Source organism: Macaca nemestrina, chromosome 2, assembly GCF_043159975.1.
Source record: "Macaca nemestrina isolate mMacNem1 chromosome 2, mMacNem.hap1, whole genome shotgun sequence".
NCBI classification, from domain to species: Eukaryota; Metazoa; Chordata; class Mammalia; order Primates; family Cercopithecidae; genus Macaca; species Macaca nemestrina.
Genome location: NC_092126.1, coordinates 24,260,698 through 24,281,286, shown reverse-complemented (window position 1 = coordinate 24,281,286; position 20,589 = coordinate 24,260,698). Strand labels below are relative to the sequence as shown.

Genomic DNA, 20,589 nt, shown 5'->3' with positions numbered 1-20,589 from the left:
TAGTGTGATCCCACTTCTTTCATTCATTCAACAAATGTATTGACTTATGGCTATGTGGTGGACCCTGGGGTAGAGGCTGGGGATTCGGCAGTGAAGGTAATGTTCCAGTGGGAGTGCTAGACAACAAACAAATCAATGAATACATCACAAGACAACCACGGCTTGTGATCAGCTTTATGAGACAATAAAGTGGGCAAAGAAAGGGAGTGATTGGGGAAACTACTCTAGGGCTGGCTGGGAAGGCTGCTCTAAAAGGTGACATTTTTAGGAGACATTAAAGGATTAGAATAATCCAGCTGAGTGCAGAGCTATACAGAGACCCTCTTGGGCAGAGGGAAAATAAGCACCAAGGCCTGGAAGAGGGAAAGAGCTTGGCGTGTTCAAGCAAGAGAAAGGAGCAACAGAGTGACGGCAGACATGGTGTGAGGAGGCTGCAGAAGAGAGGGGACAGCCTGACAGTAGAATGTGTGGTGAAATGGCTGGTGCAACTAAGTCAAAGTTGCAAGCACCGGAGCAGGCACTGGGGTGGGGACAAGACACTGATAGGCTGAGTACTGAAGATCCCTGATGTGGGTGTCAACATTACCAACAATGAGGACAGGACTCAAATGTAAGGAAAACAGTAAGCCGGGAGATTAAATACTCCATGAAGCAAGTGCAATGAGAAGGCAGCTGGTAGGAGGGCTGTGTGGGGCGATGCCAGCGGGTAGAGTGAGCTATCAAGCCCTTTCAAAGTTGTTTAGGTATTTGCAAGAGGAAGGAGGTGGCATGGTTTAGCAATAGCTCTGGGGATCAAAGTGGACATCAACTCTCTTCCTGTTCCTAATGCCACCCCACACCTTTTTTAATGCATAGAAAATGGCCTGAAATGATATGCACCAGTCTAGTAACCATGGATACTCTGGGTGTGGAGCTAGAAGTGGAAAGGGATTGAAGGGGGTTTTCTCTTTTGACTCTATGTTTCTGTTTGGTTGTTTTTTTTTAAAACAATGAATGGATATGCATGACTTGCGCCTTTTTAAAACAATAAAAATGGAGGATAGGATTAATGGTGGGGGAAGCCAACGTAACATTACACCACCCCTGTGAAGACTATTAACAGAATAATTTTCACAGAGAATAATGAGTTTTGGAGTATATGAGTTCTCATTACTGGGTTCCTCCAATCCTATAAAATCACCAACTAGACTCCTTTGATGGAGGAGCTACCTTCATGTTCCTGGTCCTTGTTCTAATGCCAAAAATAAACACTGGGGGCCTATTTAATAACTGATTGGGTATCAAGACATTCTCAAGTTTTTTATTTTTATTTTTATTTTTTTTGAGAAAGGTCTCACTCTGTCTCCCAGGCTGGTCTGCAGTGATCATAGCTCACTGCCTCAACCTCCCAGGCTCAAGTGATCCTTTCACCTCAGCCTCCCAAGTAGCTGGGATTACAGGTGTGCACAACTACACCCAGCTAAGTCTTCCTTGTTTTTAGAGATGGTGTACTATGTTGCCCAGGCCGGTCTGGAACTCGCGGTGTTACGTGATCTGCCTGACTCAGCCTCCCAAAGTGTTGGGATTACAGGTGTGAGCCGCCATGACCATTCTCAAGTTTTAAAAGAAAAGTGTCACTATGAATCTATCATCCTAAAACTTAACTTGATAAAGTGAAAAAGAATTATCTTTTGAAGCTATAATCAAAAAAGGAGAATTGAAAGAATTATCTTTTCAAAGCTATAATCAAAAAAGGAGAATTGTGAGATGTTGGATGCTTCTGAATCTGTCTCTCTTAAAGTACAATATCATTGGGTGTCTCTGCAATCCTCTGTCTTCCTTTCTGGGGAGATACCTTTATTGGGCCCCAGCAGAACAGTCCAAGAGAAAGAACTGTCTTAATGATGAACATCTTTCAGGAGCCATCTCCCTGTGTAGAGCTGTCTCACCAGCAGCATTTGTGGTTTAGGTTGAGTATGGTTCCTGCCTGCAGGTGGTTTACAATCTATCAGGCTTCTCGGGAGGAGGCTGTGCCAGACACCACCAGAATGCTAGCATTTCAATGTTGCTCTCTAGCCCCTCCCCAAAATGTTCTGAATCCAGATCACTATGCGTGGGGCTCAGGAATCTACACTTTTAACAAGATTCCCTAGGTGACTCTTCTGCACAGTGAAGTTTGAGAAATGTTGATGTAGGGGCTGGACTAAGGTTGTGAAGGGTCATTTCAGGGGCATAATTGTCAGCATTTGTGCAGTTCATAAAGTCTGCTTTCCTCCTTCCTGGGCATGTAGTTTGACAAGTGCCATTTATTAAGTTATATACTTAAACATAAAGAAGTAAAGAAAATTATCGGGACAAAGTTGTTGCATTGTTTTGAAGTTAGACCAAAAAAAATTAATGTAAGCTAAATTGAAACAGGATGTATCTGTTGAGTTTTACTTCAAATATTTTCTAAAAGTTAAGAAAAGTCATCTCTCAAATTCCTGAGTGCTCTGAACTCTGGTGTTTAACCTTTAGATCCTCGTACTCTGTCCCCAAATCCAGAGGCTAAACCTGAAATGACAATGCCAGATGTTCTCCCATACACACACACACACACACACACACGCACACACATGATATTTTGCTTTTCTTAAAATAAACCAGGAAATTTAGGCACACAAGGCAGAATCGGATCCCAGCTATTACATAGCCTTGTTTGTGGAGCAAATGAAAAAATCATTACATGTTTTATTACCCTTCAGCATCTATTTACAACCACATAGTCATTCTGAGTTTGGATTTTCCTTTGAAATAAAAAGCCCTGTGACAAAAAATAAAAGAGAGGGATACTGTGTTGGAAGACTGATAATGAAATGATAAGAAAATCAAAATAAATTATACCATTGTTATTGTTTAAGATTCATTCAATATTCACTTAAAAAAAATAGGATCCAGGCAACATTCTACGCACTCAACAACAGCAGTGAATAAAACTAAACAACCATCCTTGTTCTTGTGGAAGTCTTACTCTAGTTGGAAAGGAGATAAATACACAAATATATATAATATCATGTGTTGAGAGATGCTGTGAAGAAAGATAAGGCAGGGTTAGGGAGAATTGAACAAGGTAGAGGGGACACTTAAACAGAAAGGTGGTTCAGTAAACCTGGGCTCGCTCTAAGCTATGCCCTTATGGAGAAATCTTTTCTAAGTCAGCTATTTTGGTGACAACCAAGAGGAAGCAAGTTCTGCTCTTTACCAGTCTTCTAAGAGAAAGTCTCCAAGTTGTAGGGTTACACTCTTCCCCATGCCAGATTATTGCATCTTTGCCAGGAGGAACAATGTCACTCATAAAGAATTTTTATTGGAAAGAGTCCATTGACTGACCTCTCTGCTCTCCATTCCCTGAGCTTTTAATGGCAAAGTCTGCTTGCTCCTGCGGAAAACACCCTTGATGGGCACACAATTGCTTTATAAATATTTAAAAGGACAGAGAACTTGGCTTAGGAAGCTGGTTTACCTAGAACAGTATTGACTATGCCAAACTGTAGGAAATCCTCTTCCTAAAATCCCAGCATCGATGTATTCGCAAAGGCTGTTTAACTGAAACAGGTAACCCCCCGAGGGATGCTTGCTTTCGGTGCCAAAAAAAAACTGTAAAAAAGACTGCCTGGAAAAAATAATCTCATGGTGGAACTTGAGGCATGGAAAGGAGCTGTTTGAGGCCAAAGTGGGATTGGAAGAAGATGTCTAATTCACGTCAATAGGCTTCTCCACTTCATTCATTCATCCATTCACTCACTAATTCATTTATTGATTCATTCATCCATCAACTTTTTTTTTTTTGAAATGCTCTTGTTGCCCAGGCTGGAGTGCAGTGGCACAATCTCAGCTTGCCGCAACCTCCACCTCCCAGGCTCAAGTGATTCTCCTACCTCAGCCTCCCAAGTAGCTGGGATTACAGGCATGAGCCACCGCACTCGACCTTCATCCATCAACTTTATTGATACCTACTATGTGCCAGGCCAAGTTCTGAGCACTGGGGCATAGAGATGTAACAACAACAGCAAAAACAAACAAACAAAAAATTCCTGTTTTGAAGGAGCTTGCAGAGTTGGAATGTCACTTCTCATTCTGTGTCCCTAAGGTCAAAGCTACTGTTAAGAAAGGAGTTGCAATACCCAGAACAAACATGGGTCCTCTGCAGAGCCTTAGAACTGCTGAACCCCAAAGTCTCCTGGGTCAGCCTTCAGTCCAACCCCCATGCAGTTCTTTCTCTAAGCACGGGGTCCACCACTGAAATACTCAAACACAGGGAAGTTCCCATCTGAATTATTGTTGTCGTTGTTGTTGTTTTACTGTTGTTTCTATTTATGTATTTATTTTTAAAATTATTTTATTGAGACAGGGTCTAGCTCTGTAGCCCAGGTTGGAGTGCAGTGGTGCAATCACAGCTCACTGCAACCTGGACCTCCCAGGTTCAATGAATCCATTGCTTCAGCCTCTTGAGTATCTGAGACTACAGACATGAGCCACCATGCCCAGCTGTATTTTTTGTAGAGATGGGGTCTTGCCATGCTGCCAAAGCTGGTCTCGAACTCCTGAGCTCAAGTGATCCACCCTCCTTGGCCTTCCAAAATTCTGAGATTACAGGCATGATCCACCGTATCCGGCCCCCATCTGAATTCTAAAACTGTAGATGAAGGAATAAAAACTAGATGGAAAGAACTTTTTGATCCAGAGTCTGAGCCTTAAAAAGCAGCTTGTGTATTCATCAGTTTAACTATTTCAAAAATGCTCATCCTGAAAATATGAAGAGAAAAAATTTCAGGATGTAAATGTATACATACAAAATGATCCCCATATATATATACACACACACACACACACACTCACACACATAGGCACATATGTGTAGAGAAAATATTGGAAGGAAACACAACTAAATGCTTCCGAGGTTATCTCAGGATGGTTTTCTCGTTTTGTTTTTTTTTAGATGGAGTCTCGCTCTGTCACCCAGGCTGGCGTGCAGTGGTGTGATCTCTGCTCACTGCAAGCTCCACCTCCCGGGTTCAAGTGATTCTCCTGCCTCAGCCTCCTGAGCAGCTGGGACTAAAGGTGTGTGCCACCACGCCCAGCTAATGTTTGTACTTTTAGTAAAGAGAGGGTTTCGTCATATTGGCCAGACTGGTCTCGAACTCCTGACCTCGTGATCCACGCGCCTTGGCCTCCCAAAGTGCTGGGATTACAGGCATGAGTCAACATCACCACACCCTGCCTTTTTTTTTTTTTTTTTTTTTTTTTTGAGACAGAGCCTTGCTCTGTCGCACAGGCTGGAGTGCAATGGCGCGATGTCGACTCACTGCAACCTCTGCCCCCCGGGTTCGAATGATTCTCCTGCCTCAGCCTCCTGAGTAACTGGGATTACAGGCATGCACCACCACACCCAGCTATTTTTTTGTATTTGTAGTAGAGACAGGGTTTCACCATGTTATCCAGGCTAGTCTCAAACTCCTAACCTCAACTAACCCACCTGCCTCTAGCCTCCCAAAGTGCTGGGATTACAGGCTTGAGCCACCGCATCCGGCCTTCAGGATAGTGTTTTTATAAGGGAACTTTTATGTTTTCTTCATTTTCTAAGTTTCCTGTATTAAGTGTGTATTATTTCTATTACTCTTGAAAAGGAATTTTTTTAAAGAGATGGGGTCTCACTGTTGCCCACACTGGAGTGCAGTAGCACAATCATAGCTCATTGTAACCTCGAACTCCTGGGCTCAAGCAATCCACCTGCTTCAGCTTCCCAAGCAGCTGGGACTACTGACATGTGCCACCATACCTGACTAATTAAAAAAAAAAAAAATTGTAGGGTCGGGCATGGTGGCTCACATCTGTAATCCCAGCACTTTGGAAGGCTGAGTTAGGGGAATCACTTGAGCTCAGGATTCAAGACCAGCCTGGGCAACATAGGGAGGCACCGTCTTTACTAAAAATTTAAAAAATTAGCACAGCATGGTAGCACATGCCTGTAGTCCCAGCTACTAGGGAGGCTGAGGTGGGAAGATTGCTTGAGTCTGGAAGGTCGAGGCTGCAGTGAGCTGTGATTGCACCACTGCACTCCAGCCTGGGCAACAGAATGAGACTCTGTTCTTTAAAAAAAAAAAAAAAAAAAATTGTTTTACATATTGCTACCGTTTACATAGGAGCCATTTACTCAAAATTTTCACCTCAGATATGTGAAAAACAGGGCCCCAGGAGCATCAGAATAAAAACCTATGCTCAGGGCAGCCAATATACTTAGCAATCAAGAACAGCACTAGAATGTGTACACTGATTGTCTAGGGGCTTGTTAAGGTGCAGACTCTGACTCAAAAGGTCTAGGACAGGTCTTGAGATTTTGCATTTCTAACAAGCTCCGGATGCTGCTAGTGCCTGGACACAGGAGCGGCAGGGCAGGGAGTCAGAGGGCTTGCGTTAGAATCTCAACTCTAAAACTCATCAGCTGTGATTTCAGATTCCTCACCTCTCTGCATCCCAGTTTCCTCATCTGTAAATCAGGAATGTTAGTTTCTACCTTGTGGGGTGGTTACGAAGATAAAACAAGAAGATGGTATCTGTAGAACATTTCACACAATGCCAGGTTCACATGAATATTCTATAAATGTTAGACATTTTTCACAAATCCAGTGCCTGTCCCCCAAGTTACACCATCCTTACTCTTCTTCAATACCCACAAACCTTACTGGAATATATCAATGCCTCTCTTATTCCAACTGCCCCAAGCACAGTCCCAACTCACCCACATGTAGATGTAAATATTGTCTAAGAGGCCTCTGTTTGCACGAAGGACCGGGAAAATACTAAGTCTTTCTTTATTGGAGAAATTTACTTTGCACTTTTATTTTTTTTAAGAAGGTAAGGAATCCCTGGTTGAAATGTTAGCTTGGGGGCTGAGAACTAAAAAGTACGTTCCTGAACCCACCAAAACAATCTGCTGTGAAAATGTGTTTTAAAAACTAGTGCAAAGAAACTTGGAGGAAGAAACGAAGAAACTTTTTGTTTGTTTCACAGATAATGTCAGAGAGTTTCCTCTTCCACAGAGCAGGTGGTGACTGGGAGAAAGTGGAGAGGACAAAGAAAGGGGGAAGTAAGGAAGACCCTACAGAGAGGGAGCATCCATTTACAAACTTTCTGGCTCATGATGTCTTTTCTCCAAGATCTGACTGGGGAATAGAGCTTCCTGAGCAGATGTTAATTGTCTCATTTGCTCAGGTAAATCTTAACAAGGAGGAAGAAGCAAATTAGAATGAATCAAATAAAAGTTCACCTGAGTTTTGGTCCCCATGCCCCCTGCCTTTCTCCCCACCCGCCATCAGTGGAGGAGGATGGATGGAGAGGGGAAGGTGGGCTCTGCCTTCTGATGACAGGAACATGCTCACCTAGGCAGGTGCTGTGGCTCAAGCCCAGCATTTTCCTCCAGGATGACTGTCTCAAGGGCAATTGCATGGCTTAATTACACAATCAAGTTGTCAGCTGTCAGTCAGAGCCTTGACTGAAGGGTGGTTATGGCTGAGATGGAGACAAGGAAGAGCAAGATGATTTCAAAAATTTTCTGGGGCTTTTCTCAGATTTTCTTAAGGTGCAGCGCAGCTGCTGGTCTTCCTCGCTCTGTGGGCCACCTGCCGCAGCCTGGTTTCATGAAAGTCCTTCTCAGGCTATAGTTTGTTTTGTTTCGTTCCTGTGAGTGGCATCAGGGACCCCTGAATTTTTTCCACAATACTCTCCAATTTTTTTTTTTTTTTTTTTTTTTGAGATGGACTTTCACTCTTGTTTTCCAGGCTGGAGTGCAATGGCGCGATCTCGGCTCATCGCAAACTCCGCCTCCCAGGTTCAAGCGATTCTTTTGCCTCAGCCTCCTGAGTAGCTGGGATTACAGGCATGTGCCGCCACACCTGGCTAATTTTTTTTTTTTTTTTTTTTTTTGTATTTTTAGCGGAGATGAGGTTTCTCCGTGTTGGTCAGGCTGGTCTCAAACTCCCGACGTCAGGTGATCCACCCGCCTTGGCCTCCCAAAGTGCTGGGATTACAGGCGTGAGCCACCAAGCCTGGCCTGATACTCTCCTTCAACAATGCATTTAGGCCTGCCCAACTAGATGTACAAAGACTACAAATATCAGGTGCCAATAAATGCATGATGATGACCGCATCCAAAGGCACTGTATAGTTTACAGAGAACACCTCCCACCCCCAACATGACCTGATTTGATCCTTAGTGCAGCCCGGGAGGTATAGCTTCATAGCATCATTTTATAACCAAGGAAACAAGGCCCAGGGAGATGAAGTTACTCAACCCAATCACACAGAAAGTGAAGAGTTGAATACTATTGAGGAAACCAAGTTTGAAACATGAAAAAGATAACACAATATCTTGTATAGAATAAATGTTCCCCAACTTAAGATGAAGTCTGGTGGAATTTACATTCTGGTCAGGCTATTTTAGGCAACCAGCTGACTATTCATGTACCTCTGCTGACTTTTTCATCTGTGGCTAGTTTGACAGCTGTTTATTCATTCACTCATTCATTCATTTATTCATTCAACAAATATTTATTGATTTACTTCTGGGTGAAACTCAAGGGGACGGGAAAGAAGACACAATGCCTGCCAGAGCCTTGAGCGGGGAGGCGGGAAGGGCAGTGGGGGTGCAGAGCAGCTGCAGACACCAGGGCAGCTGTGAGCATCTTCGTGAATAATGCCCACAGACTACCCAGGGGAGTGAGAAGGAGAGAAAATGTCTGGGAGTGGCAAGAATTATCTTCCACTGCTGATGCAGGAAATGGGAGTTTGAGTTCCAGCTTCTAAAACTGCATTTTATAACTCAGTTCCTCGTGTTGTGTAGTTCTAGGTTCAGCAAAAGGCATTCTATTAGGTTTTGAGTCTGCATATTTTTTGAGTTTGAAATTCAGTTGATGAAAATTGTTTTCATTATTTATTGTCATCTCTGCACAGCTGGGAGGTTGGGCCCTGGAGTCAGGTAGTCTTGACTCTGCTGCCTAACCTCCATGTGACTCAGTTTAGCTACTTAACCTCTCTAAGCCTCGGTCTTCTCATTTGTAAATAAGGGATAATAAATGCAGCTACCTTACAGGGCTGATTAAGTGAAACCATGCAGGTGAAGTGCTCAGAACTAGTAAGAAAATAATATATATCAGCTAGTATTAACACTGTACAAACCCACACCCAAAGATAAGGTTTAGAAGCTTTTGAGTAGAGGCCGGGCATGGTGGCTCACACCTGTAATCCCAGCCCTCAGGGGGGCAGAGGCGGGAGGATAGCTTGAGCCCAGGAGTTCGAGACCTACCTGGGCAATATAGTGAGACCCCATTCTCCACAAAAAGGAAGAAAAAAAAAAAAAGCTTTTGAGTAGAAATAAGCTATGTGAAATTTCACAAAACCATGTTTTTTCTTTTATAGTCATTTAGGCATGATAAAAGACAATTCTGATTTTTAAATTTTGTCATATCATTAATACATTTTTAAACTGACTTCAAAGGTCTTAATGTCTTTCACATAAAGTCATAATAAATATTTCCAGGATTAGGACTATTAAAGCTACCAAATTAAATATTTTATATTTCTAATAGTTGAAGCAGAAGGGGAAGGCAGGAGAAAAAAACCTCCTAGTGACTTCAGTGGCAAAGAGCTTCTGGGGAATGCACACAGTGTTCACAGCTATCTTTACCGTGTGTGGGCATAAAACGTGATGGCTTTGGCTTAGGTTTCTAGGGGCTCAGATACTGTTTGCCAAGTATGATTTCACACCTTGGAGAAGACAGATGCTCATCTAAGAGGTTAGCACAGAGGATGCACTGGGCAGTGTCTCTTTAAATATCGTAAATATAACCTTTAAAAAAGAAAGTGCGGCCGGGTGTGGGGGCTCACGCCTGTAATCCCAGCACTTTGGGAGGCCAAGGTGGGTGGATCACCTGAGGTTAGGAGTTTGAAACCAGCCTGGCCAACATGGTGAAACCCTGTCTCTACTAAAAATACAAAAATTAGTGGGGCATGGTGGTGTGCCCCTGTAGTCCCAGCTACTAGGGAGGCTGAGGCAGGAGAATGGCTTGAACCTGGGAGGCGTAGGTTGCAGTGAGCTGAGATTGCGCCACTGCACTCCAGCCTGGGAGACACAGTGAGACTGTGTCTCAAAAAATAATTATAAAACATTAAATAAATAAATAATAAAATAAAAATAAAAAAGAAATTGCATGGTCACCTTGTTTGGGTATAATTGACCAACCAACTATCTTGATTCAAAAATCCTTTTTTAAAAAAAAGGGGCTTTTTTTTTTTTTTTTTTTTAAACAGGAACAGCAGAATGGAGCCTTCCAGAACCACATGGTCTCTTAATGTTGTTTTAGGACCAACTAAAGCTATTATGGAAACATTTTTATGAAGTGAGCCATATGTCAAATAAAACAGGACAAAAGGAGTAAAATTGTAAAGAAGAAAATATAGAATAACTGTTTATGGTGTTAGTTCCTATGTCTATTTGCCTCTAGGCAAAGTTTTTTTTTATTATTGTTGATGTGATTCCTTTTATTCTGTTGTCAGTACCACTAGAGCAGGTACTTAATAAATGATTCTGATTGTTACTTTATATTCATATTGCATGTCTCACTTTAAGTACCTATTTGTTTTATGGTTATTAAAGTAATAGAGTAGCAGCAATGGAAGTCTGAAAAATAGAGAAAAAAACAAAAGAAAAATGTCTTCTCCATCCCCTAACACAACAACTGGTATTTCTGTGTCATTGCTTTACTTTTGTATGATACGTATGATTTCCTACAGAGGCTCTGCAGCCAGGCTGGCTGGCTTTCCATCCCACCTCCCCCTCTTACCAGCTGTTTGACCTTGGCCAAGTTGCTTAAACTCTCTGTGACTCAGTTTCCTTACCTATACAATGGAGGTGATAATAGTACCCATCTCTCATGGTTATTGTGGGGATTAGCTGAAATCATGAGTGGCAAGCTCTTGCACAGGGCTTGACATAGTGATTGCTCAAAAAATGATAGGTATTGCTGGTGGTGGTGTTATTATGTTGCTGTCATTGTCTCCGGTGGTTTTTATCATACCTTGTGAAGTTAGAGAGACTAGTATTAGTTTTGTCTCTCACAGAAAACTGATAAAAGAGGCTAAATGATGTTCACAGTTCTGGCTTCAGGTCCAGTGGTGTTAAGACAAATAAGAAATGGTAGATACTGCTCCTTCTCAAGAGCCACTTTTTAAGGGGCAAGCAGTCATCACTTCCTGATGTGATACAATGGGACGTACACAGTGTCAACTATGCTATGACTTGACTGTCTTGCCAAAAATGTGTAAGTGGCATTGAATCATGCCTTACTGTGAAACCTCAAATTATAAGACATAGAAGACATAGAGTTCCTCAAAAGAGAAGATCACAGAAAAAAACAAGGAAAAAAAAACAAGAAAAAAGAAAGAGAGAGAGAGAGAGAGAGAGAGAGAGGGGTCATGTTAAATGGTACCGTGTGGAAAACAATCAAGGTAATCCACAATGTGGGACATTCTGCAATGCAAACTGGCCATACATCTTTTCAACAAGTCAATGCTACAAATAAAAGAAAGACAGAAGAGGTGGAATAATTAGGGGATTGTTCGAGATTAAAAGAAACATAACAGGCCCAGTGTAGTGGCTCATGCCTGCAATTCCAGCACTTTGGGAGGCCGAGGTAGGTGGATTGCTTGAAGCCAGGAGTTTGAGACCAGCCTGGGCAACATGGCAAGATCCCATCTCTATAAAAAAATACAAATAATTAGCTGGGCATGGTGTAGCTGGGCTCACATGTGTAGTCCCAGCTATTTGGGAGGCTGAGGTGGAAGGATCCCTTGAGCCTGGAAGATAGAGTCTGCAATGACCATGTTTGTGCCGCTGCATTCCAGCCTGGGCAACAGAGTGAGAGAGAGACAAAACAAACAAAAGCAATGTTCATGATCTTTAATAGAATAGTGATTTGAATCTAAAAGAAAATTAGAGAATTAAATATGGACGGAATATTTATACAATACCAGGGACCTATTGCTAGTTTTGTCAAATGTGATAATAGTATGTGTCTAGCTTTTGAAAAATCATGTTGAAGAATTTAAGGGTAAATTATTATTATTATTATTATTATTATTATTATTATTATTATTATTATTATTTTGAGACAGAGTCTTGCTCTGTTGCCCAACTGGAGTGCAGTGGCACAATCTCGGCTCACCGCAACCTCCACCTCCCAGGTTCAAGCAATTCTCCTGCCTCATCCTCCTGAGTAGCTGGGATTACAGGCTCATGCCACCGTGCCTGGCTCATTTTTGTGTACGTAGTAGAGACTGGGTTTCACCATGTTGGTCAGGCTGGTCTCAAACTCCTGACCTCAGGTGATCCGCCCACCTCGGCCTCCCAAAGTGCTGGGATTACGGGCATGAGCCACTGCGCCTGGCTGGGTAAATTATCTTGATATCTATAATTCACATTAAAATGATTTAGCAAAAAAATGATTTGAAATTTTTTGATAATAAAAAGTAAACAAATTTTAAAAGTACCATTTCAGAAAGCAGAAGCTTTGTGTCAAAATTGTTCAGGACATGACCAAGCACAGTACCATATCCAAATGTCCATTCAGTGATGGTGACACACGGCACAGCTCTGCCTTCCACATCTTACACAATTAGGAGTTCATGTACATTTCATGAGGAGAGGACGCAAAAATCCTACATTTAAGGGGGAAAAATCACCCCACCTGATACTCCTAAGGAAAACTTCTTTAGCCATTCCTACAAAGGGTCAAACCTAAATTCTCCGGTTTGGGGGCCTGTGTAGCACTTAGAACTTAGATGTGCAATAAATAAATGATAGGATAAAATTAATAATATGGGTTTATAATATAAACACACTGGAACTGTAAGTACTTTTTAAAAAATAAGTCAGAGCATGGTTAATAGTTTGGGCAAAGATTGATTCACAAGCAGAGACAAAGCTAAGAAAAATCTATAGCATTTGAATTCCCAACTCTGGGATCTGCACTAAGCCACTCATTTACAAGTGAGAAAGTTTGGGGAGAGTAAATGTATCCACCTTCCCAGTTCATAAAATCTTTATTTTACTTTCAAGCCAAGTTCGAGAAAAATCACAAGTTTTCATTTTATTCTCCAGCAGTTTCCCAAAATAACATCTTAAATATATACCTCATAGACCAACCCACCACCCCAAAGATTTATTTTAAGCTAAGACGCAACTGGAAGCAAGTAAACTCTCAGCATTGGAACATAAATCTCAGTGTTAGAAAGAATTCTCATCTATCTTCCTATACTAGCCACAGATACACTGGTACCAAGGAGTGATTGAGAAATTGTGGGTAGCTGGGTTTTTTTATTATTTGAGGGTTTCTGAATAGAAATCTTAACTTTTTATAATTTTGAGAAAAAATGTTTTCAAAAAAAGTCGTGGCTCTCAAGCCCTCAATATAGTAAAAATTAAGAGCCTAAGAAGAGAGCAAATGTTTCCTCAAATTATCCAGTCTTAAGTCTCTCTTCTAGATTTAGACATAAGAACCTGAATAACTCACAAATGTTTCTGAGAATGGCCTTTTCAAACAAAAAGCGCTGATTATGACAGGTGTATTGCTTCCAAGAATAAAAGAGCAAATCTTACAGGGGGGAATTAGCCTGTTTAGAAACCTACATATTTTCACCAACATTTTCCATACTTGCCCACCTCGTGATTGACAAACTTCCCAGGGAAGTTTTTTTGTGTTTTAAACTTTGAAAATCCTAACTCGCTCGCAGCCAGCTGTTTTTTTAGATCTCTTGATTTAACATTTCTAAGAGGCTGGACTGCCTTTCCATCTAAAGAGAAAGAGAATTAATTCCAGTAATGGACACAAATCATTTGAAAACATCCTTCTCTTGATAGTTTTCCAGAACAATTTAAGCAGAAGCATCACATCCGTGGGCCATTCTGATTCATTCATTTAGAGAGGAACATTTCTGGGCAAACCCCAGATGTTTTCTGACCTACCTGTTTGCTCATGCTCTTTCAGGGCTCTTGTCAGTGTAATAATCAATCAACAGGTGGTTACTCAGCTCCTGGAATGAGCTTGGCACTGGGGTGGAGCTGGAATACAGCAGGGGTCCTGGTCTCCCTTTGCTTGCAGCTTCTTGACCTGCAGGAAACAACACAAAATAGTATATAAGTGAGGTTCGGTTGCATGCATTCTTCTAGTAACTAAAGCTTTCATTCTTAGCAACTCTGGATCAGCCAAAGAAAGGTCGCTAAATTGAGCATTGAAACAATACGTTAGGCCAGGAGACATGTTAGACTCGACTGATAACAGCTACTGTTTATTGGGTACTCAGGCCATGCCAAGAATAGGACTAAGCATTTTACAGATGTTTCTCATTTAACCTTCAAAAAAACCTTATGAAGTGAGTTTTATTTTCCCAATTTTACATATGCAGCAACAAAGTTTCAGGCAGATTTTACAACTTTCCAATGATGTGTAGCCAATAAGCGGCAAGGTAGGTGTGAAAACTCAGGTCTGTTCCTTCTCATAACTACCCTGAGCTGGACTCTTCACTGGGATGGAGGAGTGGAAAAAAAGGAAGCAATGGGGAAAAGGAGTAAGGATACTCCCCAGCTTTCAGCCCCTGACAATCTGTGGGGAACCCAGTGGTGATGTGTGTAGTTTCAGCCACAAAACCAAGGTGATTATGCTCACCATTTTCCTGTTTCCTACTACTTCACCAAGATCTGAAGAGACTTTTCAAGATAACTAAAGTCAGAGATGAAAAGGGGATGTAGGAATCTTTGCTTCTATCCTGTCAATCACGTTGGGAACGTATCTGTCTGGGCCTCTTTTTTTTTTTTTTTTTTTTTTTTGAGGCGAAATCTTGTTCTGTTGCCCAGGCTGGAGTGCAGCGGTGTGATCTCGGCTTACTGCAACCTCTGCTTCGCGGGTTCAAACCATTCTCCTGCCTCAGCCTCCCGAGTAGCTGGGACTATAGGCACGCACAACCATGCCCAGCTAATTTTTGTATTTTTAGTAGAGACGAGGTTTCACCATATTGGCCAGGCTGGTCTCGAACTCCTGAACTTGTGATCTGCTTGCCTCAACCTCCCAAAGTGCTGGGATTACAGGCGTGAGCCACCGTGCCCATCCTTAGGTTAGCTTCCAATTAAGTAATTCAGGAAACAAGGGGTGTTTTTGTGTGTGTGTGTGTGTGTGTGTGTGTGTGTGTGTGTGTCCAGCCCCATGCTCACTGCTGGGTGGATATCAAAGACTATGAGACAGCCCAGATCCTGAAAAGCAGTAGTAGCTGGGTAGATAGAATGAGAACATGCCTGCCTCCATGGAGGTTTCCTCTTGCTTCTGTAGTCCCTGCCCGCTGCTCCATGCTTGAGGTACAGAGATGTGGATTCCACAAATCCCCATAGTCAACTTTGATTCCGTCAAGGGAAAAGTTTCGGTTCTGCTGCTACCTACTTGCCTGACCTCAGAAAACTCATCCTTTCTCCCTGCACCTTAGTGTCTTCATCTGTCAATGGAACGGGGAACACTTGCTGGTCTCTAGAGCTCTTCCGGTTTGGAATTCTGTGACTCTGATGTCAAGGCTTGAATTCCTCACAATGCTCGGGGGGCTGGAGGGTGGCGGTCGCTTTAGGCCTCCCCTTGGGGTCACTCACCCTCTTTCAGTGAACAACACCCACCCACGCGTTCCTTGTCAACTGCCAACTGCTTGATGGTGTAATCATGTATGCATGAATCATGGAACATCAGAAGAGATGGGGAAAAGGGAAAGAAAGGAATAGTACTAAAAGCAAGGATGGCTTTCATTCCCTACCTTGGTTAACTTTTTCTTGCATGCCTACTAAGGGCCAAGCAGTGTTTTAAAAAACAGTTCTAAGCAGACAAATGCTCTAACATGGCACTTAGATTCCCAGAGCTTCAACATTAAACAGTGATTAATTAAACTAAGCACAGAGAATTAGGAATTAGGAGCTGCTTCCCTAAGCCTAGTCTTTCTCAATGGCGTCTTCCTTGGTTTCCTTGACTCCTTTCTGGCTTTTCTATCAAACTAATCTTCTTAAAATACCCAGAGGCTAAAATGCCTGTAATGTTTTTCCCTTGTACTTTTTATCCTGTAATGAAATCCAGGCTTCTTAGCTCACTGTTGAGCCCCTCCACAAGCTCTTAGTACCTACTTTTCATCCTTCTTCCTCTCCATTCACTTAGTTTTCTGAATCTCTCAACCAAATTAGTCTATTAATGGTCTTTCCGATCGCTTTCTGCATTTTCCTACTTCCATAGATATTTTTTGTTCTTTAAAGACTCAGTGGTTGGATCACATTTATTTTAAGAAATGATACAGAAATATGTAATGAATTAGCAATCTCTCCTTCATTCCACTCCATTTCATTTCCTCTGAGGTAACTACATATATATATATTTTTAAGTTTCAAATTTATGGAAAAGTCACAAAAATAATACAGAAAACATCCATATACCATTTACCCAGATTTATCAATTAGTAACATTTTTCCTTAACTATTTGAAATAGTTTGCAGACATCACGTGCCTTTACACCTTCATAGCTCAGTGTCTATTTCCTAAAAGCAAAAATATTCTTCATATAGTTATCAACTTCAGGATATTTAGCACTGATACAATACTTTCATCTAACTTCCATACTCTAATTTTTTCAATTGACCCATTGTTCTTTGTAATTTTTTTGCCGTTCAGTACAGGGTCTGATCAGGATCACATATTATATTTAGTTCTTGTGCTTCTTTAGTCTCCTTTAATCTAGAGTCTCAATTTTTCCTTGTCTTTCATGCCAGTGATGCTTTTAAAGAATAAAGACCAGTTTCTTTTTGTTTCTAATAAAATATTATTTTGATAATATAATATTTTACAGTTTATAATTTATATATATGTAATTTTATATTTTAATAATAGTCTATTTCAGGTCTGATGTTTTTCCACATCATTTTCAACGTCATTTCAATACCTGAGAATGTCTCTTCATCTTCCCAAGCCCTACTTGTCCTTCTAGGCTCAGCTCTAATCCCTTTTCCTCTAGTCTTTACTGGAGGCCAGAGGGTATTTCTTGGAACTCTTTACATCTTGGGTTCAGTGTGGTAGCTCATGCCTGTAATCCCAGTGACTCCCCTGGGGAAGCCAAAGCAAGAAGATTTCTTGATCCCAGGAATTTGAGGTTACAGCGAGCTATGATTGAGCCACTTCCCTTCAGCCTGGGTGACAGAGCAAGACCCTGTCTCTAAAAAGAAAAAAAAAAAAAAACAACTTTTTACATCTGTCATAGCACTTAGCACTGTACTTAGCCTACGCAGACTAATTAATAAATATTTGTTGATTAATTTATTTGAGGCACAGCCATGAGTACAATCGGTGGCAAAGACAGAACGTGTCCTGTAGGCAAGTCGAGATTGGTATCTTTGCTGCCAATTGCTTCTGGGGTTTATAATTATTGAGGTAAATTTTCGATTCAAATTGGATCCCTGACTATAGATTTGCCACACCATGGGACTGTGGAGAAGTTGATATTTTTTAAAAGTTTCACGATAGATAATTGAGAGCATGAAATAAAAATATTTATTCCCTACTCTTTTATTCCTCCAAATCTCAGTAAACTGGAAGACTGTTCGATTCAGGCAAAGGTTTCAGAGACTAATGAACCAAACTGCTCAAATTATAATCCTACATATTCTAATATAATCTATTCTTGTGTGATCAATGTATAGAAAGTTGAAGAAGGCTAGTTTGTTTAAAAAATAGGTACTTTCATGTGAAAGAGTACTTCCATAATAATCACTATCCTTTTGTGGACATCAAATCAACCATTTTGCCCTTGCCTGAGACATTAGACTCTTACTAAGTCTTGATAAATTTTGAAAATCACATGGTTGTTCAATGCCTCCATGTGGTAGAAAAAATAATTTAGCTCTGTCCTACCTTCCTGTGATAGCAATACTCAGGCCAATAAAGTATAATAGTACTTAGGGTCCTTCAATGGGATCAGTGCTATTTCTTTTTTAAAGGCCTATGGAAAAATGACCCAAATTGAAGGTAAATGCCCCAGATCACATTCATCTTTATGGAATCGACCCTTCTTTTTGAACTTTCCTTATCTTTCTTACAAGGAATAGATTTTTCAGCCAAAGGAGAATTACAAAATGAAAGAAGCCGAGTGAAATCCAGTGAGTCCATTTTTCCCAGAAAGGCTTTACATAAATTCTTTATAAGTTACAAACACAAGAATTATTTTCTTTGGACGGAAAAAGGAAATCTTTTCTTTTCTTTTTTTTTTTTTTTGATGGAGTCTTACTCTGTCACCAAGGCTGGAGTGCAATGGCATGATCTCGGCTCACTGCAACCTCTGTCTCCTGGGTTCAAGAGATTCTCCTACCGCAGCCTCCTGAGTAACTGGGATTACAGGCACGTACCACCATACCCAGCTAATTTTTATATTTTTAGTAGAGACAGGGTTTCACCATGTTGGCCAGGGTGGTCTCAAACTCCTGACCTCAGTTGATCCGCCCACCTCAGCCTCCCAAAGTGCTGGGATTATCAGCGTGAGCCACCAAGCCTGCCAAAGAAAATCCTTTCTATTCAGCCGTAAGGTAAGTTAAAAAACTATATTAACAAACGTTAACTTGCTTTACAATTCTTTGGACATGAAACTGGCCAAAGAGAATCTTTATGGAATACTTGAATTTCAGCGTAAGCAACAAGTCAAAAAGTTAAATCAAGTCTCCTTCTTTCAACTATAATATTTCACCTCCTAGGGATCAACTAGCACCTTGATCTTCAAGTGCTTCTACTTAAATGTACTTGATACTCTAAAGATGACTTGAAGGAGAGTTGGGTCATTCTGAAAACCAGGAATAGGTACTAATAAAAACTGGAGCCCACTTTCTCAAAGTCCACAAGACGTCACAGTGTAACTACTCGGGCTTCTGTGACTGGATGTGCTTTTTAAAACTGAGTAAATTGAGTAAAATTGATAGTAAATTGAGCATTACTATCAAAGCATTCAATGCATATGTATGCATTTGCTTACACATGCATAGACTACAACAGAAAACTGCTTTCTCCAAAGGAAATGAGGGGTGGGGGAAGGGGCAGAAAGATATTTTCATGGCATATTCTCTGGTTTCTTTAGAATAATATAGCACGAAAATGTATTATCTATTTAAAAGATAACCACAGAGGCAAAATAAATAAATAATGGGACGATTCTTAGGATGAGGGTGGGGGTGGGGAACTTCAATAGCAGTCATTAGTTCAAGCAAATGTTACAAATTCAGTGATTCCCTTAGCTTGCTTCCATGTTCCCACTTTCCCAACTGTCTTGATTGTTAACATATTCTCGAAAATATTATCAGAGAATATTATATTTAATTTATTTACTTATTTTGAGACAGGGTCTCACTCCCACCACCCAGGTTGGAGTGCAGTGGCACAATCACAGCTCACTGCAGCCTCAACCTCTGGGACTCAGGTGATTCTCCCACCTCAACCTCCCAAGTATCTGGGACCACAGGCATGAGCCACCAAGCCTGGCTAATTTTTGCATTTTTTGTGGAGACAGGGTCTTCCATGTTGCCCAGGCTGGTCTCGAATTCCTGGGCTCAAGCAATCTGCCTGCCTTGGCCTCCCAAAGTGCTGGAATTACAGGCGTGAGCCACTGTACCCAGCCCTTTTATATTTAATATATTTTTCTGCAATGTAATTGAGGTTCTTCTCCCACTCCAATATTGCCAGAACTGACAAGATCATCTGTGGATAGCATGGGTCATAACAACAATTTTGCCACCAATTTACTGCATGACCTTGGATAAGACATACCAGCTTTCTGGCTTTTTTTTTTTTTTGAGACGGAGTCTCACTCTGTAGTCAGGCTGGAGCGCAGTGGCGCGATCTTGGCTCACTGCAACCTCCGATCAAGACTCACTGGTTCAAGAGATTCTCTTGCTTGAGCTTCCCGAGTAGCTGGGATTCCAGGCATGCGCCATCAAGCCCAGATAATTTTTGTATTTTTAATAGAGACGGGGTTTCGCCATCTTGGCCAGGATGGTCTCGATTTCCTGACCTCGTGATCCACCTGCTTCGGCCTCTCAAAGTGCTGGGATTACAGGCATGAGCCACCGCGCCCGGCCGACATACTGGCTTTCTTTGCCTTGATTTCTTTATCTGTAACGTGAAGAGTATGAACTAGAAGATATCTTAGACCCCTTCTAGGCATAAAATCCTGTGATTCCTGTGACCCCTTCTAGGCATAAAATCCTGTGATTGACTGTATGTTTCTCCTGGAAGGTTTCTTATATTTTCACCAATTTTAGGTTATAAAAATCCCATGTCTTCTTTTCTACCCTGGTGACAAAAAAAAAACAAACATAAAAGCAACAACAACAACAAAAAAAACCCAAATCCATGTCCTAAGAAAATTCCACTCGAGTGGAATTATTAATAATTTACTCTGCATAACAGCTAATAAATCACCTTATTTACAGATACACATTTGACCCTGCCAGTCAGTAGAGCACAGGTA

At 41.3% G+C, this 20,589-nt stretch overlaps 1 long non-coding RNA gene across 1 annotated transcript in view; it reads right to left on the bottom strand.

Annotated features, from left to right (window-relative positions):
• LOC105488920 (uncharacterized) overlaps positions 1-14,121 on the bottom strand; it is a 60,106-nt gene extending 45,985 nt beyond the window's left edge. The window contains exon 1 of the long non-coding RNA XR_011619326.1: positions 14,036-14,121. This is a non-coding gene — a long non-coding RNA (uncharacterized lncRNA). The remainder of the gene's footprint in view (positions 1-14,035) is intronic.
• Positions 14,122-20,589: the final 6,468 nt, after the last annotated feature.